At 40.8% G+C, this 23,669-nt stretch overlaps 1 long non-coding RNA gene across 8 annotated transcripts in view; it reads right to left on the minus strand.

Annotated features, from left to right (window-relative positions):
* The window catches only part of LOC132906022 (uncharacterized), a 177,551-nt gene extending 154,377 nt beyond the window's left edge, over positions 1 to 23,174 (minus strand). For 2 of the 8 annotated variants that reach the window (XR_009657917.1, XR_009657911.1), the window contains exons 1-6: positions 23,003 to 23,174; positions 22,032 to 22,450; positions 21,643 to 21,757; positions 21,235 to 21,458; positions 6,048 to 6,097; positions 5,288 to 5,594 (exon numbers count right to left, since the gene is read on the minus strand). This is a non-coding gene — a long non-coding RNA (uncharacterized LOC132906022). The remainder of the gene's footprint in view (positions 1 to 5,287; positions 5,595 to 6,047; positions 6,098 to 21,234; positions 21,459 to 21,642; positions 21,758 to 22,031; positions 22,451 to 23,002) is intronic. The other 6 variants (XR_009657916.1, XR_009657914.1, XR_009657913.1 and 3 more) reach the window with 6 other exon arrangements.
* Between the last annotated feature and the right edge of the window lie 495 nt (positions 23,175 to 23,669).

The following is a 23,669-nucleotide window of genomic DNA, read 5'->3' on the forward strand; positions in this document are numbered from 1 at the left end:
GTATATTAGATTTTCTGTAATGTATAACTTGTATAAATGTATAATCTGTTTAAAAAATGTATCATTTGACAATTAAAGTGTAGGTATGCACCTTTCATACCAACTGTAACTCAGCAATAACTATATTACTGCTTGGGAACCATCATTTGTGGGAGATTTCTACATTTTTAATTTTTTGTTCTTTTTTTCCGGTTTCTTGTTTTTGCATAGACACCTATGAAATCGTAGCAATTTGTATATGTTAATTCAGCAGTCGTTGGGAATCAACGAGAATTGGAGATATACGTACGAATTGTTTAAAAGTGTACGGGCATCTGAAAGGTGTTAAGAAAGCAATAAAAGTTGTCTTTGTGGATACCTATACTCCTCAAACGAAGAAGAATCGTGGTCGAGATAAATTGCACCGCTAGACATCGTGATTTAAATCTTGCTAATAGAAACCGGTATTCTTAGTCAGTCTGGACACGCTTGATCGCGCATAAATTATAATAAATAGGAATATATCAAAACTTGATAAATAATGGACCGACTAGGAATGTTGTGGAAAATAGCAGTCGATTCAGGATCCGAAGTTCTCGAACCACGGAATATCTCTTGCTCGTTTATTTTATTTACTAAGAGAATTAAGAAATCAATGGATTCTTAACAAATATTCTTAAGCAATATGGAGAATTATTATTTGACATTTGGGAATTGTTGGAACGAAGATGTTACAGTTTTTCTATAATAATTTCTCCATTAATAAATTGTCTACACGAAATAGGAAATGTCTTGAGTCTTCTCCTTTATATCGCTTTCTTCACAGTTAAACTCATATCAAAGCATCACATAATTATTTGGATTATTCACGATGGCTTTCATATTTTTATTACAAATCTTCCTAATAAAGATAATAAATTTCTTTCTCTATAATGTGCCCTATCAATAAGCGATGAAACAAAATATAATAAAATTCAAATAGCAGAGAAATCAAATTTCACCTGTATAAGTCTGTTACCAATAATCAAATAACCAAGTTTTACACGATTAATAAGCCATCGAGTTCCAAATAATTCAAACTTTTTCGTCACACATTTTTCTTAGACCAACCTGCTCCCTCGATAACACAGTCCATTAATTCCCGCGTGCATCTAATGCGATCCAATTTACCCGGAGATCCACCGGCATAATCCGTCCTCTGGTTTTCGAGCGGTCGCCTCTGAATAATGGTTCCGATCGTCGATCTATTTCTCCAAGACCGGACGAATATCGGCCAGGCCATCGAGAGTTAGGAGCCCCGTCGGGAAGCACGGGTGAAATATGTTCGGCAATTTTTCTTACCACGGGAACGAAAGTTGCATCCCGGTCTCGTACCTGTGTAAACCTTTCTATTCGCTACTTTTGCAATTTCCGATCTCTCTCTCTCTCTCTCTCTCTCTCTCTCTCTTTGTTTCTCTCTATTTCTCTCTACCTGGTTCATTCTGGTCAGGTAAAATCGACTCGAAATCCAGAGCAATCCCGAGAAGACACGCTGAGGGCAGACAGGGGAATCGGACAGGTCGATAGTTCCAAAGAGATGATGATAAATCGCGCCTAGGTTGGCCTGACGCAATTTTCTAATTGCTGGCCGTAATTAAGGGTTGCTCCAAGGACCGTCTTCCGGCTGAGGCTACCAGGAAATTGCCTGGCCGGTCCCACACCTTTTGTCCTCACCACTTTCTCGGCATTCTTGCGTTTAGTAGGCTTCTCGCTTCGACCAAGCCAACCGATTTGCTTGTCGGACTTCATGCTATTAGAAAGTGGTTAAGTTTTATGTAAAAGAGCAGTTGTCATCCGGCTGACTCTTCTATTGTGTTAATAGTAGACAATCAGGCCTGTAAATTTTCTTTTGAAATTTTGAGAAGAATTGTTTTAGATACTTTAAAATATGTAGGCACAAGAGAAAACGAAGAATAATTGCGCTAGAAATTAGTTCCAATTGTGGGAAATTTCAATACATTTACATAATTTCTAAACTAACAATTTAATCCTTCGACGGTGTAGCGTAAGACACATTCAGAGATAAATTTCACATCTTAAACGTCATAAGGAATCGAGGATATGTATTTCTTATATCTAAAATGTCAAACATGCAAGAAATGTCAAGGATAAAGAAATATATCTACTTCCTTTGAATCTTCCACTGAAAATACCGAAAAGGACCGAATAATATCGCTACTGAAAATCAATTTTCCCTACATCGAGATATATACAACACCAACTTTCTAGCAGTTTCAGGAATCCCAACACCTGACCCACACGCGTCATTCAATCTCAAACAATGCTCCATACAGATTATCAACCGATCCAGCGAAGCGACGCTGCCAGAAAAGATAAAATAGTACAGCAATAGAAAGAACCGAGAAGTCAGAATCATCGAAGAAGCAAGGAATCATGGACGAAATCTTGGTTGTATCTGAACGTTCGATCTTCCGAGCGGAGAACGTGATTGCGATGCCTTATGACTTTCTTTCCCTTTTTTCCCCGGTTTGTCCCCGGGGCCCGAGCCGAAACCTGTATCGATATCCGGAGCCGCGTTCCACCGCAGAGGACTTATAGCGGCCGTAGAAAGGTAATGGATCCCAATAAAGCATCGATACGTGTCGGTGTATATCAGGAGTCCGTGGGACGCGTCGCGTAAGGACTCAATACAAGCGTGAACAGGGGGCGCGGCGCGTCCAGGACGATGGGCCATCTCGTAAAATAAATCGGTGACATCTTGGAAGGCTGGTCGGGCGATTTGTGTGACGGACAAGCGACCGGGCTATACGGCCACCGCGAGACCGTATGAAGACGTCACTGGCTCCGGTTCGAGCCTCGTATCGGCAGAATCATTTGTCAGGAGTTTCACGTCGCGCGGCTGGAGGTCTGTCTACTTCTGATCGACCCGCTGATTGACTTATTGTGCAGATCGCGGATAGTCGCCTGTCGACGTGACAGTGATGGCTTGATGGCCCCGCGCGCCACTGTACTGCACGCTCATGCTAAATTGTTTTTCCAATGTAATCAAGCCTCGTCTCCTTCTTCCCTACGCGTTTCTTTCTGTTTGGTCAACTTCCTGGAGGAAATCGAAGGTTACGTCGCATCGTCTTCATATCTCTTGTAAGACATCGGTGTCAGGAATAGAAGATTATGTAAATAGCTAGTGGATGTTTGCAATTGAATAAAGGATAATCGAATAATCCTGAAGACGAGTGAAGCTTTATAGCGTAATCATCGTTCCAACTTCGTATTTGTCATTTTAATTTATGTAATTAAAGGAAGAGGAAAGAAGACTTCAGTCTATGTTTTATTGGGAAAATTTGCACATTTGCGATTTTGACATAGCGTAGACTATGTTTCTTCAGCTTATTTTTCTTTTGAAGAATTACCGGTATTCGCTGTAGATCTTGTAGAAAGCGAATTTTTTCTCGCTTGCCGGAAAAGAGATTTCGATGAGCGTATCCTTAGTTGTAGAACAGTGTGTTACTGATATAACTAACGTTGAATTCCTAAATTTCTTCCATTTCCTGACATTTCGAAAGTTAAATATAACTTACAAAATCATTGAGAGTTTATCCGAGAAACAGTTTAGAGTTACAAGTTGCAGTTAGATATGATTTGCACGTGTTCGTTGAATGTCAGCGATTATGATATACGATGAGACAATAAAAATCTTTACAGTAATTATGTAATGGCAACGAAACTTCATTAATCTCGAGCGATGCAAAACAATCTATAAGTTGAACCTGACGACATTTCGATGAGCGTAAAGTTACGCTGATGTTAAATCACAGCCAGAGTAATTGCGCAATCAACAGGAGCCCTGGTACAACTATCAACGTATTAATTTATCATTATTTCATAGGCTATAGAAAAACATTTGTCATGGCGTACGTTATTCCTTATATCTTTGACTAATGATTAATTAAAAAGACATTAATCCGTGCGTCTTCATTTACATCCAATACACATCATATGTGTACTAAGGCGTCGATATACTGAAATATTCGCATTTTTATCGTACACAATTCATATTTTAAATATTAAATTCGACTTTTCTATTGCTAAGTTATTGCACGAATAGCACAAAGTTTGCTAGCTCCATATCTTCTTTTCGTAAAGAGTGCAGGAATTTGGAAACAGAAAATTAAGAAGTTTGAGTCAGTATTGAAAGATCATCCTTAACAGAATCGATTAGTCCTTTTCTAGGTCGACAGAAAAATTACTTCGATCGGTTACTGGTTGATAGTGAAGATCTGAAACTTCTAAATTTCCAGCCAAATACCGCATTTTAATATTGGTACATAAGTTTCTCAAATCTGTTTTACACGCTTCCCTAGATGTAGCTCATAGTATAATAAACTCCCGAAACAAAGAGAGATAAAAGCTGAGTAGAAGAATGAAGGGAATAAACAACAATAATAAGAACATCTCCGAGAATCGATTAATATCACGAATTCCAATAAATAGAAACTTATAATCCCCATTTATCTACCGCTATTAATTTCTCGACAGATCTACCTGTTTCAGAGCTGTGAGACTGCGTAAAAGCATACGTAATTCGAAGATCTTCGATCGGCAGAATGGTGGTCGAACGATAGTTGAAACGGCGCGAAAGGAGCAGCTAAGCCATAATTCAAGAAAAAGGGAGGCGAGCGGGGCACGGTGGAGTGCGTCACCCATTGTCCAAAGGCGGGTGTGGTTTGTCGTTGTTGGAGCAACGCGTAGGATGATCTACCTGGGCCATACCTTGCCCACAGCCAGACTTTGCTCGTCTCTCTAATGCTAATATCGTCTCCGAAATTGTACGAAGGCGAGACATGTCTGGTCGGCGAATTTTGCGACCATAAATCCATTAGCCACGCTCGTGAAAAAGGCTCACTGACAATGGGAATGGTGGCTTGACAAACACTTACAGTTTCTTACACTTCTTTTACCCTGAAAACTTTCTAATGAACATAGTATTGACTCGTTTCACCGATTCGTTTCCCGATCGATCCTGAATCCAGCTCTATTACACGCTCGTAGATCAGTTTAGTTGATAAAAAACATAGACACAGGCACGTACAAGAGCCAACTGCTTATTATTACGGGAGAATGTCTAATAAAAATTACTTCCTCGCAAGATTTAGATCAGATAATTGGCCAGATTATCGCCGGTTTTATTTACCAAAGCTGTTCCAAGCGTACAAGTTGGTTCCACGAAAAAGAAGAGCCTAGTAGGCCTTTCGAGTAGCTCTCACAAAGACTCTCGCGACTGTCATCATCTTTATTAAGTACGCAGTACCTTTCAGCCGGAGAGCTGGATTTCCAAGTCTCTTCATCAGTCGTTCCGCTTAATCGGGCCCCGAAATCTTCCGTCCAACGAGAATTACCCAAATCATCGTTCCCCGAAAGCGGCCACCAAAAACGTGCCCATAAACTTCTCTCGAGTCCTCCGGAACAGAAACGACGTTTTCTGCATTTATGGGAGACGTGCTCCTGTCGTTGAATGACACTGCTATCAGCCAGCCAAAATCGCCCGTATCAATCTCTTCAACGGACAATTGAAATTGACACCGAGTCAAGGGGAGGAAGGCCTCACACCCGCATGCCTAAATTGTATCAGCGAATCAGTCGCGGTCCTCGGTCCATTCGGAACGATTTCCACGATTAACGCGGTGTGCACATCCAACACCGTCATCAAATAAATTCTCAAATATTAATCACGACCTTTTTTCCTTCCTACCACCCTCACTGGGGTTGCTTTGTGTTATTTGAAAATTTATGGCCGTTTAGACAAAACAGAAAAAGAAAGAAAAGGAAATATATTAGGATGGTTTTATTGGAGCTGTTAGAGTTCGATACCTGCGTTTCTTATGATGAGCATTGTGGTAAGAATGAAAGGTTATATGGAGCGATTGATACGCTAAATAAAGCGTTTAAACATGGAAAATGATTTGTTTCCTACTTTTGAGTTTCAGGACGGTGGTTAAATCGCATCTTTTTCACAGATTTTGAGGTTTAGCTTCAAGTATACGTATGAAATATACATACAAGTTACTTACTCGTACTGCACATTCACTGGTTAGAATCCAGAAGGTGTTCGTCAAAGGTGCTGTAACAAATAAACGTAAGAATACACGATTAGTTAGTTGCATACAATGCTAAGTTTATGTTTCATTAATTGTCGTAATATTATTCAAATGAAGTTTAAGTATCTTTAGGTCGAGTGCATCGCATTTTGACATGCAATAAAAAATAAAAAATAGAAACCCGTGAAACGCCTCGACCTCTGAAGCAATTCTATCCAAATAGTTTCTATTTTTCAGCTGAACGAAACAATGTTTTCCCTTTGCGCCAAAAATGCTTTGCTAGCAACATATTAAAAAGAAAGAGGAAAGGAAAAAGAAAGAAAAATAGATCTCATACAACGTTGCATCGTTCTTCTTCTTGGGGGCAGCACGGAGGTGTAAAACGCGGAGTTTTCTCGGCGACGTAAATGCCGTAAGCGCGATAAATTTCCCGTCGGGAAGGGAATTCCAAAAGTTTCCGATTCAAAAGACGCCGCGTGGAGAAGCGGGGATGCGAAGGCGCGGCCATGAATTATGCATGAAAGCTTCGATTCGCGGATTAAGCGAGCGCAACCCGTGGTTCTAGTGTCTATTCTTCGTCCTGAAAGCCGAAGCTAGCCAACCGGAGCTGTCCGTGGCGAATGTTGAAAGATTCGGACCGTAGAGAATGGATAAAATCGTCAAAGGGACCAGAATCTATGAAAGCATCGCCAAAACGATCCAGTTTCCTTTGAATAACTCCATCCCTGCACGACTGCTCTTACTACATCAAACTGTATCACAATTGAAATTACATTCGTCATGTTTCTGTCTTATCAGGTACGTATCGAGTTGCTAAAAAATTGACTTTCCTAGTTTCAGTATTCTTCCAAATATACGACGATGTATTTCTTCGAATCTAATTAACCCTACATGTAACTTAATATAAAAAAATAATAAGGTAATAAATATTTTACAGCGATTTCTAATATTCCCGATCGTTAAATCTTGCCAGCGTACTTCCACGAAACCATTTAGTTTCTCCTCCGCGTATCGATAACGATCGGAGGGCATTATCCTCAGAGAATAATTTATCATACGAAGAAACACCAACCATACTATTTCAAGCGAAGCCGTCGAAAAAATGTGGAACTAGCGAAGATCGATCAGAAATTTCTATCACGAATGAAGGCGAACCGGTACCGGGGACCGTTTCGGCGGCTCAGCCACATCAAAAACCGATCGCGCGGGACTCCAAGACGCATCATAATTATCATGGAGCCCCGTTTGCGCGGGTGGAATACGAAGCAGCCGGGGCAGCCAGCGAGTCTCTTCTCTCTCGCGGTATCAGGCATTTCTATTTACGGCCATGGGCTCCCGGGGCCGACGAGTTATGATATTGTTTCGGCTGCTTCTCGGAATCTACGCGATCGGTGACTCGGATAAACCCAGAAAGGGAGAGAAAAAGAGAGAGGGAGCGAAATCTGCCTGCCTCCGCAACCCTATCTCGGTGCTTTCTGTACCTTCCGACCGGTTGGACCGCGGACAGAGGGAAGCGGGGCCAGACGGAGGTATACACTTTTATTTCTTCATCAGGCAACGCTCAACTTGCCTACCTTTTATGATCGCCTGACTGCTTCATCAGTTCACCAACTTTCCGAACGCTGTATGCCCAGTCAGGTTCCTGATTTCATGGTGTTCCTTCCTCTCTGCCTCTCGCTCTTTTTTTCCCTTCCGTTCTATCTTCCTCGCTTCCACCTTTTTCTTTCGTCTCTGTTTTCTCTGGCTCGTTGCTTGTTGCTGCGGAACGGATTTTTCTTTGTGCTCCACTGGAACGTTTGGATCGCGGATTTCACGGCAATTTGGAAATTGTTACGCGACAGGCTCGACCGCGCTTGCAACGGGCCACGAGCCGGTGAATCGCGGAAATTTTTCGTCCCACGTTCATCGAATGAAAGAATTTGTATCAACTTTGCTGCTCGAGCTACGTATCGCGTTTACGGACCAAGTTTAAGGCCGCAATATCATACTCATTCCCTTTAGAACTTGTTTGAAATGTTTGTTGCGTTAATAGAATTATGCCATTCGACCACCTGCGTCGTTATTTTCAGGTTCACAAATATCCTTCCGAAGGACCTGAAGAAACGTAACGTAACAAAGATATCGATCACAAGAAAGAGAATAAAATGAAGATGACTGCGCTTCTCGTAAAATGACAAAGTTTCTTTGTACACCGATTGATTCTCCCAATATGCTAAACGAAACTAAACTATTACAATTTTCTACGTACGAATTCCAAATGTAATGTGTACACAAGTATATCTGGAGTAACTAAACAATACAAAAATAATAATCAAAACCTCTCTGATATATCTTCCAAAATTTATAGCAGTATTTTGATTAATTTGAACAATTTGAAAAAGACCAATCAATCTTTGCTCCCATTTGCTGAAGTTACTCCGAGTAATCGTTGTCAAAGGTTCTCTATAACTTTGATATCAAGTTAAATAGTTAAGCCCAGTTGATTAATAATTATGCATAGTAGGCGATTATGGTCGAACGATTAAATTCGAAAGACAAGTTGACCGTGGCCGACTGCGCGAATCGTAGCGATAAATATCTCGGTATTTAAGAGAAGGATATCCAGCCGACGAAAACGCACGTGAACCCGTTGAGGCGGCACTGTCCCTAGAAACGAAGTGCAGTAAAACGAAACAGCGATGACGCGCACACGTGTTCGACACGATTACTATTCCGCGGCCGTGCCTGTCCGGTGACTTATGTTAATGTTGTAATTATATCATCCTAATCTACCGAGTCACCGCGTATACATAGCCTACGTGTCCACATCCTATCAAATACCCATCTTGAAAACTGCTATACGTGCCAGAATGCAAACTCCACAGTTGCGAGGCGAACTCGCGTTTCTCTGAATCTCACGGACACACTTTGCCCGTTTCAGCTTTTCAGTCTCCTTCGTTTCGTTCCGTCTATCCTCTCCTCTCTGTGTTGAAAGAACCGTCGTGTTAGGGCGGATAAGTGGTTGGAAAACCTCTGGACGGAAGTGGGTTATGTGAACGCGAAGGGGTTTGACCTAGAAAAGTTCCACCGTAGTTCGGTGGATCGTCGAAGTTCCGCTTTTGAAGATCGAGCCGTTTCGAATTATTGCGCTTGCTCTTCTGCCAATAAGTTGAGGCGGTTCCCCCAGTTAGAAGGAACGTATTAAGATTCTCGGTAATGAGAAGTTTCGTTAAATAACATTCCTTGGAGATCATTGCTGTAGCTATGATTGACGAAAAGTTTTCAATTAATCTGATTTTTAGAAGCTCGGTTATCAATATCATAATTTTCGATATCGTTTGTACGTAAAAGAATGAAATATACTTAAAAACTTCCAGAAATCATATTGCAAGATACATTTTTCGTACATTGACATTAACAAAAGCTACAAACATACCTACAGAAACGTTCAAATCATAATTTAATATAAATGTATCATATGTAACGTTGAAGTGAACTTTTCATTAATTATTCACAGCTTTAAGTACAATATAACGATACCCAATTAGCACTACGATTATGTTTGATCCTATCAAGGTTGCCAAAGTTGTCCAACCTTTGTTGCTGGAGAACTTAAGCACAATCAAATTCCAATAATTCATGGTACCCTAACAGTTTTCCTAACCACAAAACGAGCCGTTTTAACCCTGAACAAAAGTTGATGCAGAAAAGGAGCGGTAGTTGAGAGAGCAATGGCGAATATTCGGCGGAGAGAAAGAGAGGCAAAGTTCCCAGAGAGTTATCCTAGGTTAGTTATGGCGGCGACAGTCCCCGCGCGCGGTTACAGAAGTATTTGAATGGCTGTCGGCCCTTGTAAGACGTCAAAAAGTCAAAGGGAAACCACTAAAATCAGTTAGGGATCTCAACTATGCGTGAAAGTAAGAGGGGACAAGAGAGAACAGACTCCAACGACGAGGAAGGGACTAGGAGATCACACGAAAAGATCGGCGGAGTTTATGGAAATTTTTTTTCCCTCAGAAAAGGACCGTTACACGCGTTTCGCCTATTTCCGTAGCACGACCACTTATTGGCTACATTTTGTCCTTAAGACAATAGTTTGTCGTCCTTTACGATCCCGCCGATATCTCAGTTCGAGAATTATTGTCCGGGAATTTGTGTCCTTTAGTCTGTAAATCGTGAAATATGCCCCGACCCACGCGACCTACAGGAAACGAGGAAAACGTGAGAGAAGCTGAAATCTCACTGTGCTATCGATACAACGCTGCATTTTTTCGTTACGTGTATCGTACGGAAGAACATCATCTGGATATTCTGATCGTGATATTCGTCATTGTTATTTATGTAATGTATGTTGAAGCGAAGAACACGGTTTTTAATAATTAACCCTCTACAATTGAAATTTCGTTCGCTTATGAGAAATAAAAATTGTTCACTTCGACCATGTGATTTGGATGAAGTATACCTTTACTTTCAAGGCTGATAAACTAAGAATTATTTTCACGAACTCGTATAAAAATATCATCGGTGGAAATCAATCTAGATTCACACGTTCTCTTAGAAGAGAGAGAGAGACAAGATTAGCTAATTCTACACCATAAAGATCAATTAGTAACAATTGGTGTTCAATCTGCTCCGCCGTTGAAGAGATTAGAAAAGTTGAATGGCACGTGCCGTGCCGCATGTTTCCCTCATCGACAGCGAAACGAACGCTTCAAGTGCATCAGAATTCATTTGATCGCGTTCCAAGAACACGCGCGCGATTCTATGCAGCATGTTACCCCATACACAGCAAGGAAGGGAGAAGGAGAGAACGGAAAAGGGAAAAGGACATGGCCGGTAGAGCCGCGGCGTTGCGAAGATGCGGATACATTTTTTACAAAACGTTTCTCATTCCGCGGCGCATTACTAGAGGAACGAGAGAGGGATGATGCGCAGGGAGAAGCTTGGACAAGGAGCAGGCCACGAACGGAAAAGAGGGAGTGGGAGGGAAGGCGAGCCTGAACATTTCGTGAAACAAGGAAAAATGCGACTCCACCGAGGCACGACCGCAGCATTTTTGTCTTTACAAAATTATGTATTCCGCAGGCCTCCGCCATATCTCTCAAAGCATAACAAGTTCCCTCTGTGTCTCTCTTGCCTCCCCCCATCCACCCGCCCTCCAACTCACCCCCCTCGACCCACGACCACTATTTCTTCCTTCTTCGCTCTTCTCGACTACGACCCACGAGATACCACCGTCCTTCTTTCATCTTCCACAGCTCGTTTGCTCTTTCTACCAGCCCCTCTCCTCTTCCTTTTCCGGCCGTGTGCTCGTGGATCTCCTCGTCCCATCCGCGCACACACCCACGGCGCGGCGTGCCACGTCTTTCCGCAGATCCACGTCCATCGTTTTCCTACGACGTAGAGTCCGTACGAACGCGAGCCACAGCTACCGAAATCGAATATCCTGCGGGAGGAGAAGCTCGACCGTGGGATAGTTCAGCCTGTTCATCGTGAACACCAATCCTACGCTTTGATTTTCTCGCTACCTTCTACCTGGTTATTAATCCCTTCAGCTGCCCTATACTGGATTGAAACGCTTCCATGTCTCTACCGTTGGATTGGAAGGTTCTTAAATTTCCTGAGTCTAAATCGACTCTTGGTTATGTTTGCACTGCTGTTTGTACTGCTGTTAAGTTCGTTAGACTCGAAGGGGTTTCGCTGGGTTTTTAAGTCGGTTTGGTGTCGTGTTTCTTTGTCGATGCTGGTCCTCATGTAGTAGCAATATAGTAAAAGCATTTTATAAATTAGGGTCTTTATCCTAATCAAGATGTATTAGTTTCGAATATTGAACATTGTTATGACTATCGACTGGAATCGAGTACGACTTTTACGACAATAATTAATGAAATATGATTTTTGTTATGTTAGTAGAAAAATTCAGTAACTTCGAATATTTCGCTAAAAATACACAATGAAAAAAGACTGACCCTTACATGGAGTGGCCGTAACGTTACTAATCGTCGTAGCATTAAACATATACGTTGCAAGTAACTTACACTATGAATCTAGAAAGTTGTATCGAAATCTGCGCGTCACACTTAGCTAATATTCCTGTTACTGATTCATCCAAGTTGCTCAATGGCTCGCACAATACGATTTCAGCGAAGTAAGCCTTTAAGCCTACCGTCATGTCAGAGGAATCCACAATCTCATTGAGAGACGAACCAGTTAACACGAACCACGGTTGCCACCGTAAAATTTTCGTTTCCAGATCACGGGGGATCTGGTTTACTGGCGGAGCAGCTTGGAATCGGCGCGAACATCGGCAGTTTCCACGATAGCCCATGTTGTAGAGCCTCGTAACGGTATCCAAGACAGTTCGTGAAGATTTCAGCTCTCGATCGGCCGATGTTCGAGGAATTCGACTGTCGGCCGCTCGATCGGCAATGGTAGACGTTTTGTAGGACCGTTAGACGGTTGTTGACGAGCAACTGTTTGGACATTATGCCCCGCTTCTCTGTAATCTGACCGATCTCAGCCGGTGTTCCTTACGGGGGTTGGGGCGGCTGGTCGTGTGGCGATCCATTACACCTTCCACACGGTATCTTCTCGCAGCATCTAAGACAAAGTCTCTGAAGAAGGCGAACAGGAGAAAGGGGAGAGAAAAGGTATCCGTGTCAAACGAGGAGGGCCACGGAAACTCCCCGCACCCGACGACATTGACGGATTCTCGTCGCGGGCTCGATGCGATCAACGCCATGCCGATCTATCATTCCATTCGAACAGTGCTCGCCAACTCCTATTAGAGTGAATGATCGCGTGGAACGTTTCTTTATGCTATTCGAGGGATTGTCTCGTTACTTAACAGAACATACAGCGCGCGGTTACAACGATGATATGATCTTCAGAGATAGTGCAAGTTCTTGCGCGAAGGTAAACGAATAGTGGAATGAAACAATTTGGAGAACATTGACATCGAAATTAATCGAAAAGTTTGACTTTCATTTGCGATAGTAGATAATCCCAACGAAATTTCAAAATTGTATTTGTTCCTTCGGAATTACTATATCACTGAAATAAATTTCAAACGTTTTATTCGACGAATGGTAATCTAATAAAGACATTGCTATCCCAGAATTTCATGCTTTTTGAAGGTTTAGAAAAGCGAAAGAATGGAGTTTGAACATAAATGATTCAGTTAGCATGTTGTGGATTAAGAACACAAGCTACGCTTTCTGCAATAAATAAGAATTTTATTAAAACATTTATGAAAGATAACGCCTGATATATTTTAATGACGCTGAATCGAAAACACACGAAGCCATTTTCGGTGTTAATATTTTCTGAAATCTTATTCCTGGGTCCCTACTGTCAGTCATTCTCGTCAGAAAAGCACGTCGTTAATCGGACCCAAAAACGCACGTAACGAAAATCCTGATTCCCGGGGATTTTCAAATTTCATAAACAACGTTCGTTGAAACACGATATTTGCGGCTGTTATCGTCCAGTGGTATCTCCGTCTAACCTCTCGAAATTTCATGAAAAAAGCAATCGCCGCGAGGACCCGTTGTAATTCGCGATTGGCCTCGTCGAGGAACGACTTTATTGGAGCTACATTAAACGGGAAAAGCAGCGAACATCGTGCACGTATATGACCGTCATAAATCGATCGTTGCGCAAATTGCCTTGGCCCAACATCTGGCATCGTGTTTGCCTATCAGTCGGATCACATTCAACGGCGGTGAAGGACAGAGGAACCGGGAGGAGATCAGAATTCGATAAAACCGCTCCAGACCCCGGTGTAAAGTGCTTTACCGCGCTCCGGAGCAGGAGGTAAATTGCGCGTAGTGCTGCGTTCGGATCTTGTAGGAACGAGTTTCGCATTTTACAGGCGTGTGATCGTTCTACTAAACGACCAATCGAATCGTACTGGATCCCCCGTTTATTCGCTCCTCGAATGGATCCGTTGTCGGGCTATTTACTCTTCGAGCCACGAAGAACGAACGCGCGAGCAACTCTGTTCTCCGTGGTCGTCCCGTCGTGCTTTTCTTGCGCGCCAATGCGTCATGGCCACGGCCACGTTAACGTTCGTGTTTTCTGAAGACGTTGCTTGCCTTTGGATAGTTCCTTCAATGGGCTATGAGTAATGCTCCGAAGAACATTTTTCTGGCTGTCCTCCTCTCGATTGCCCGCATCTCTCCCACAGATTCCACGCTTTGCTGGAATTAAGTTCGCCGAATGCGGGAACGTCATATTGGATGAAACGTCGGTTTACGTCGATAAAGGGTTGTTGTCAGACGGTTTCAATTATATCGCGTTTAACTTTATAATTTTGTCTGTTATTTTCTTTCATTAGCGCCAATGAATTTTATGCTTATCAGTTTTATGTCATTAGACAAATATTTCTTACGAATTACATACTCGACAAAATGTCTGATCTAGTGTGGTTAATTGATAAGGATGAAACATACAAAAATTCCTAAATCAGGCTACTGTCATAGACGTGGAAAATTGATTTACTTTTATCGAGTTTTCGATTCTTTGCGTTTCTATTATTCGTCTCACTTATATAGATTGACAATTATAACTGGAATTTAGAAATACACAATATTATTCACTTCGATGTCCATAGAAATTTTGCATGAACATAACATCACAGAAAATGTGTTGCATCAGCCGTTACCATAGAAGGAAGCGTTATATTTATATGGATATAATTACTGGGCGCAAGAAACTACCTATTTGCCTCTTTATTACTTTCAGACTCCAGTCGACTTGACTTTCTGTAACATCGTAGCGAAAACGATGTTTAATTAACAGTAACATCAGCTCGTAATTACTTATTGCGTATTTTAATGTGTTCCCCCGCGTAAAAAGATTCCAGCAGGTCTAGCACGGTTTTTACGAAACTGTCCTGTGATCCAGGCTAGCCGATAGCGTCTAGCTTCTACTAGCCGATCGTTAGATATACGGAAACTTTAACGTGGTTCAGCACCACGGCAGTCAGTTATAAGATAGCGGCATTATATGATAGTCGCGATGCTCGTTCGAATTTCAATTTTATACAACGGTGTTAATCCACTCGTTGCTAATTGGAAAATTAGTTTGGGCATACGCGAGCAGATCGGTGAATCTGATGGTGATTCGAGGATTCGAAGAACGTCACGAACCTTTTATTCGTTTCTGTTTTGGCTCGCTTGAACCCTGTGAGAAAACGTTCAATTAGCCACGAATGAGAATCGACAGGACGTCTGAAATGACCGTCATAAAGTCTTCGACGAATTATCGTGTTTTCAGGATCCAGTTGAGTCCTCGAAGCGAGAGGCTATCGATAGAGATTGGTATCGGGGAGTCGATTTAAGGTCATGCCCGGAATTCCTGATGATTCTATTTCAACCTCGTTGCCTTTCCAGCCTGATCCTGGCCCATCTTTATGTCATCAGCTTTCTCGATAACTATACCGAGCCATCCCATCTCCTCGGCCAATAAAAGTCTCGATTTTAACAGCATGATGGTTCTACTACGGTTCTGATATGTTGATACGTCAAGAATAATGGCTTTAACAAGGTACACTGGTTTTAGGCCGTTTGAAAGTTTAGGGCTTTCTTGTTCTTCGAGTGGATGCCAAGCTCTAAGTTCAAAGGTATTTGAGTTTAATTTGTATGTTTCTCGCGATACACATAATTGGTAAATCTCGTCGCGTAAAACGCAACAAAACAATTATTATGAAATACTGGAAACCATTATGCAACTCAGTCTATACTCTCGAAGATCATCTGTGATCCAACAACATTAAACAGTAACAACGTTAAAGTTTAAAAAACAACCTTCTGCAAGTAGATTGATGATGGTCAAAGACACACTCTATAAATTATGTTTTACGATACCAAAAGAACCATAGGCGCCAAAAAATCAAATTAAGCGTCAGAACGAACAAATTAACGCAGATTGGTGGTTTGAGCGGATCAGCGCGCGAATAGGCCACGTGCAGAGGTGGTCGGGGCAGCATAGACAAGCGTCCATTAACAATTATAATAAAAGAGCCGGCGTGCGGACACCAGAGGAGACGAACTCTGCTCGGTCCAGGGATAATTTTAATTTAAACAAATGGTCAAGAGGGCGGCATCTTTGTCCGCGTCTTGTATTATTTATGCCCGACTACTCAGAGTGCACGTGCGCCGCTGTGTCATCGGCGGGACGGGTGCGTTGCCTCGTGTCGTGTCAATGTTTTCCTGAACCCACCAGGTATACGACGTACCTGCCCGACGTATTCTCTCTATCTCTCCTACTTGCTTCTTCGTTGTTCTCCCCCCTCCCCTTGTCATCTCTTCGTCGTTCTCTGCCCCTTTTGCCCTGATTTATGCGATTGCGACTAGAGATGCCTCCTCCGCTCATTAGCAACTGGGTTCTTGACCCCTTCGCTCTTCATGGTTAGACTTTGCACTGTTGACAAGGTAAACAGTGTCCTCGGTGTCTTTGAATTTTTTGTTTGAATCAAAAGGGAATTACGTATATGGTTAAGGGAATTTGGAAGAAGTTTGCTAATTTTTTCCAGATGCAATTCTTGGTAGATGATTGGCAAACTTGAAATTCAAATTTAACGATAGAATTGTATAGGTATAATTTTGATTGTGATCATTAGGTCGCAAATTCTTATGCAATTTCATACTTTCACGAACATAACTAAGAAAAATGTAATACTTTACGTATATCTTTAAGGTTTGAGGTTACCGATGGAGAACTTATAGTTTGAAAACTGAGAATAAAATAAAATAATCGGAAGAGTTTCGTTAGTGGAACAGTTCTCTATAGCATCCATATAGAGCTGCAAAGTCAAATTTTATCAAACTCCATAATTATATTCTCGGTATTTTCTTTGGAAGTGATTCAGACCAATCGGATATAAAATTAAAATTTGGAAAATAGCTTGCTCAAAGTATATAATCCGTATTGGGTTTGTAATTGCACGTCACCGATGACGTGATGAAATTTTCAGATCGCAAAGCGACGCCGATAAGGGGACACGAGGTTCGCAATTTGCGGGGAAATGAAGGAGTTAGGCCGCTCGTTGCAGGCCGAAGCGACCGTTTGACATTCCAGTCGTTGTTATTATCGGCAGACCGGCGGATCTGGAGGGACTCTGATGACTCAGAGCTACCGAGCCGTTCTGCTAATTTTTCAATTTATTCCTCCAATTACGCCGGGTACGCGATACGCCGACAATTGGCCGTTATTAGTTTCGAAACGCGACGTTCAGGCCGGGGTTTCCGTCGTCAGAACGAATTCGCAACTTACGAAGCTCTGACGTCTTCTACCACTCCTCAACCACTTCTAGCAAACTTTCCCTTCGGCGAAATTTGAAAGAACCTTATTACAAGTTGCTGAAAATTTTTTGTTAACAATAAAATTGTTAGGTTTTTCTAGCAAGTTAATTTTTGAAAGTTTTTTAAACAGATGAAATGTCTTAATTTAGAAGATGGTAATATTTCCGGAATTTTCTGAAAATTTACTACTAGATGGATTCCTGAATACATCAATTCTTATTTGCAACATTTTTCTAGAAAGAAATTGTGTATGTTAAACATACACTACGATTGCAAACCTGCAATCCAAACTTGCAAATTGACCCTTCCACATTGTCCATTTATTGTAATTTATCCGACGAATAAATCACGTAAAGGTTTCACACCCCACTTAATACACCAATCATTTACGACATTAGCAAAATAAAAATCTAAAAAGGTCCGATACTAAAATACAAATACGATACGAATCATCCAAAAGCAATCGAATATCAACTAATCGTTCCTAGTCTCTCGCTTATCGTTGCACATTCAAACTATTATCATTGACAAGCACTTAAACTCAGAATTCTTCCATTTAGAATCTTAGATCTTGGAGAACTGCATGGAGGACCAATGGCCTCGCGAGAAGCACGGAATCTTCGGGAAAAAGATGCAAAAAGTGTTGGACGCGGTCGCGGTCGCGAAGAAGAAGTGGAAGAAGCATCGCGAACGCGAAAGGAAACAAATAGGGGAAAAAGGCGAAAAAACGAAAAGGAAAAGAAAGAAACGAAGAAAAAGAGAGAGAGACATTTGCTCGAAGAGTGAGCAGCTCTCGTGAGGAGCGAGGAGGACGGTGAGAATAGCTGAAATCACGATGTGGATGGAGCAAGAAGACCCATCCAGTCGGCAAAGGAGAAAGAGAACACGCGTGAGCTGGAAGGAGGGGGGCGAGCGTGTCCCGAGCTACCACGCGGCGTCTATAGGCCCTTTGATCTTTGCCGCTCTTCGCTTCTGCCTCGCTCTATCGACACTTCATACTTCTACGGCTGATCGCAGCCATAAAACATTATACCAGGGCTCGGCAGAGAACCGCGAGACCTTCGTTCGACGGTGCCCCATTGTGTCCGCCCAGTGCACAACCTCTGCCTGCCTTTCCTCGCTCCCCCGCGAAACCGTCATCACGAAACCTAGCGAAATAATTAAAATGCGACGCTCCATCGAAAAGCCAGCAACCCGAGTTTTTATGTTCCTCTCCGTCGCGGACTACATGTCTGCAACGGTAGACCTTTCCTCGAAGACCTGTCCTGTTGCAGGTGCGAAAAGTATTAGAGAGGAGCGTGAAGATGATGTTTGTTAACGAAATTGGCGTACGTCGTTGGAGTATTTTTGGTAATGAGACGGGGTAATCGGGGAATTTTAATGGACAGTGAAATCTGTTTACGCTGTTCGTGTTTTTGTTGGCTCGGTGGTTAATGCGTTTTGTGTGTAAATTAATACGATACCTGTGGATTTATCTATTTCTAATAGGACTCAAAGTTCGCTTACGTAATTTCATATGATTTTTCCTCCTATAACCTGATTATTAGTTTTACACAAATTGATTGAATAATAAATTGATTGTTTAAAAAGTACTGGTACGGTGGAAGCTGTTAGACATTTGAGACACTTGCATTTTCTTTGCATTTACTAAAGATTCATTCAGTAGTGTCCTCCTACGAAGTGATTTGTATTTATCTTCGCATGTTACATAAAAACATTTGAATAACGTGTTATTTATTATATTTTGCAGAACACCTACTTCCTTCGTTATTTCGTCACTAAAAATTTTCATTTTTAAAGACAATTGTTCAATTATCGCTCTGAAATATAATTAATATTATAATTAGTATTTTGGTTATTCAATACCAAATAACAATAAAAATCATATCAGAAATCAGTTCGTCAGAAATGTAATTTCCTTGTTCGTACGTCGCTTATTGTCAGTATCAGTTGAACGATAGCTTCCGCGAAATAGCAAAGAATTGCCTGCGAGTTTTTGCTGTACAACTTTTACCTGTGGAAATAGCGTTGAATTTATGGGCTATTAATATCTGTAATGCTGCGGCTACATAGACACAGACGTATCTATTAATAGGGCCAGCAAAATACTAGCGTGCACCGCAGTTAACGCACCCACCACGCTCAAGAATGATAAAGTTGGCTGTCGCTCGCACTCTATCATGTTGTTAAGACCGAAGGTGCGACATTTCTGCGGCTGGTTTGAACGTTACTCTAAAATAACCGGATCCGAAGAGAAAAAATTGTTACGACTTCCATCTCGAATTGCAGAATTTATTCCGCCGGCAAGATTCATGCGATCTCTATTATACACGATTTCTTTTCATTCCACGTTTAAATGACGTTTCATAACATGAAACATCACGCGAAATGTTGCAAAACGTCGATTACACGTCGCTGATTCGATAAATATATACTATACAACCTTTATTTTTTATTACGATCCAACGATCATTTCTAATGGAAATTCGTTTAATTGGAAAATAGAGAGAAAAGAAGTGAAAGATCTTGCCGTGAACGTCGTCGAAAGAAAGATGAAAGACGTCGATGGAAAGATTTTGTCCGATATTTTACGACGTGGCGCATTCGTGGTCCGCGACCTCGAGAAACACGCTAGGTCGGGTCATTAAGAGGCCACGAGGACTTTTGTTTTATAGAGGGCTCTACGGTTTAAAGGAGATAGTATCCTTCGAACAGGGAAGGTCAACCGAATTCAAACGGCCGTCTGAAAAGGTCCTTCTTTCCCGAGAAGTGGCCCGATCGTGTTACACCGGCATTTCGGGCCTCGTACCATGGTAATTATCCATCCTCTTGACTATGGAGACACTTTGGATTGGGTTACACTTGTTGGTTTATGCAATTAGTGGGCATCATTTTTTACGCCTGCGAAATAAATTCTACCCCTCGCCATACGTTCGTGCAGAATTCCAAATTTCCAATTTGTATTTAATATTAAGGCTTTCTGTAGACATTGTATATTTCTTTTTAATTATTCTTATTCTTTCGATATCCATTTCATTACTTAATTCGTTTTGCCATATCACCTGATTTATTTTTCTTTTGTTAATTAGTCTTGAGAAAAATATAATAGTTGTTAACAAGCTTGTTCCCTTTGTCTACGCTTTATATCAAAAATTCATTTCTTTTTAAATTAGAAATTGGTAGTTTGTATTACACAATAAGACAATCAATCGCAGATCCTTCGTATCTTGTTATTTATGAGTTTCTTGCAATATAGTGAATCGCCTGTTTATATGAAATTTTTATTTCCAGTATCTCATCGTTATACGTATCTATCAATTAAATCTATCAATTATGCAACTAACCAAGAAGCTAAAAGCATTTCTATAACATCCATTAATCCACTAATAATCTATCCGAGCTGTATCACATTATATCATCTTGTCCCTTGCCACATCCTGCCTGTTTTTCTTTTCAATTGTACGTCAGAACCGAAGCAAAGCGATAGAGACCGTAGAAGCCATCAATTGTATCCACAACCTCTCCCTTTCGTTGATTAATCGATATTTCTGAAAACGCCCATGGGACCCGAACTCATCTTTCTCGGTCGTCTCGGGAGACTCAGGAGGGACACGAATCATACTGTTACGGATACGATCCGTTAATGACCGAATTAATTTTTCCATGCGACGAGTCGTACACACGCCCGAGAAGAGAACAAGAGAGACAGAGGATAGAGAGCGTTATTAATTAACTTGATAGACCATAAATAAAGCTCGACCCGTCCCCTCCACCAACCGCCTCCACCACTCTCTGGAGACGAATATAAATAAATAAATGTCTCCGCACGATGCGTTATGTTAATTGGGGCGTTGTCTCACGGCATTCGCACGCACCTATTCTCATTAGCCTTTTACTATCGAACAGGACTCGTTACATTTATTTTATAACCGCGTTCCTCTTCCGGTCCCAGCATGAGTTACCATTCCACCTACGATGTCGTGTTGCACGTTTATTAATGGTTGCAGCTTTTTTTTCTTCCACGTGTCGATCAGTTCACTATCTCGTTGGTGGTTCTCGTTGCGAGAATGGAATTAGATTTTTACATAACTTTTAACACCTTGAAGATTACAAATACAGAGTCCTTGATAGCGTAACTTATACTTAAGAAGTATCGATGGAGTAATTGATCAAAGTAGTGAAGCTATCGATGAAGCTACACAGATATATTTATATTTTTTTAAATTTTTTCAGTGCAAATAGTATTGAAATGGTATTTTATATATTAGATAATTTATATTTACTTAGTAAACGATTGTTTTCTCAGCAGATCTTTTTCAACCTATTTCAAGTTTTTAAGTTCTTCTCAGGACTCTAATAAACAGAGTAATACTTTGCGGGACTACTTACAAGAATACCCTATAAAGAAGAATTATAGTAAATCTCTATTTATTAGGACGGATTGAACTTCTACCAAATGAATTCATCTATTTGAATAAAAAATCGTAATGGGCAGAATCAATGAATGTCTATTACATAAACCGTTTACCTTCAGACATACAGATAAATAGAGCATTCATCTGTACTTATATCACATAAATAAATTCTTTCAGAACTATTACGCTTTTAGATTTCAGTTACGTAACATAACATATGGTAAGAATAACAGTAACCTAAGCTGCAAGTAACTTACACAGGTCTTTGATCCGTTAATATCTTGGATTTATTGAAGACACGTGAGACACTATTATTTCGCTGGTTAGAAGAATTGCTAGATGACAAGGATCGACGAAAGTTCGTGGAATCGCAACGCGTACACGAAACGCGAGGGAATTCGGCGATGGCCTGAGAAGTGGCAAGTAACGACTCGCGTCAAAAACGCGACAGATCGTCGTGCATCAAGCGTGGCCGTAACAGGCGCTTCGCGACGCGCTCGTTACGAGTCGGCCTTGTTCTGATCCACGTTGCATTTAGTCAGGACCACCCTGTATCCGCAAGACGCATCTGCCCACGTACGTGGACCGCTCCCGACGAGAATATTTATACAGCCATTGTCCCCGAATCTGGCGCCGATAACTCAGTCTAATTATGCGCGCGCACCGAGATGGATCGCTAGAAAAAGTACAATAGAAAAACGGAACGTTTAAAAGTTTGGAAATAGGTAGAGATCCTAAGAAAGAATAAAGAAAGAAACGTTTCACTCCATCGATCTTATCAAACATATTTGAATCTTCGATAGTGATAATTAGTGCACGGATTTGTATTCATTTATAGGAAATTTGGAAGTGCAAAATTGCACGACAAAACGCACAGAATATGAAAACGTATATAAAATATCCAAAGTATAATGCTTTCCATAATACTTGGTAAGTGAAATAATTGTCTGTCGAATCTGTACTTCTGTAATTATATTAGCAAAAGTCTAATGATAATTAAACTGTCAAATGTGTATATATATGTACGTACCTGTTCTTTCTAAATCATATAGAAATTTTCGTACGCAGAATTGAACAATAACAAACTCAAATAATGACAATATATTACAAATATGAATGTAATAATACATTGACATGTTTATTATATTAATTTTTCATATGTTGCATTCGTAAACATAACAACGAAATCTAACCTTTACTGTATAGGTTAATATTAAAGAAAGGATACCTGATATTTTATGTTGCTATCGGTTAAATATCAGTTCATATGCAGCAATCAGCTCACAGCACAAACACACATATACACACAGTCATACACGGAACATTTTTAAAAACATCACAAATTTTACATTCAATCGCGAGAAAATTCTACGTGTCATCAATATCCTCGCCATCTTAGAAATGACGTTTCGCATCTTCGACGTTTGATGTGATTGGTCATTTACAATTATAGCGTCGCTACTAGCGGCGGGCCCATTTGAATTTTAAATTCAAAGCGGTTCGTAGTTTCTTACTGTGTATTAGAAACAGCAAAATTATTCCAAATAATTCGGAATATTTAAAACTCTTAAAATTCTTAATAAGTATAAGAAACGCAAAGATAAAAATGTCTATTATCCATATAATTCGTAGAAATATATTGTATAAAGTATTTAACGTGGAATATTCTTTGTAATATTTTATTTAATAGATGAAACAAATCGTCGTTTAGATTTTTATTTCTTAAATTGTGCTCATAAAACAATGAATTTGCATAAAGATCCGCAAACTATCGGTAAGTTTTGAATTTTGTCTCGAGTTTCTAAACTTCGATAACTCCTAAAAGTATCGAAACTCCCGAAAATCTTAACAAGTTTCACATTCTCTTATTCGAATTACTATTATTTATTCCCCTT

This window comes from Bombus pascuorum, chromosome 4 (genome assembly GCF_905332965.1).
Source record: "Bombus pascuorum chromosome 4, iyBomPasc1.1, whole genome shotgun sequence".
NCBI classification, from domain to species: Eukaryota; Metazoa; Arthropoda; class Insecta; order Hymenoptera; family Apidae; genus Bombus; species Bombus pascuorum.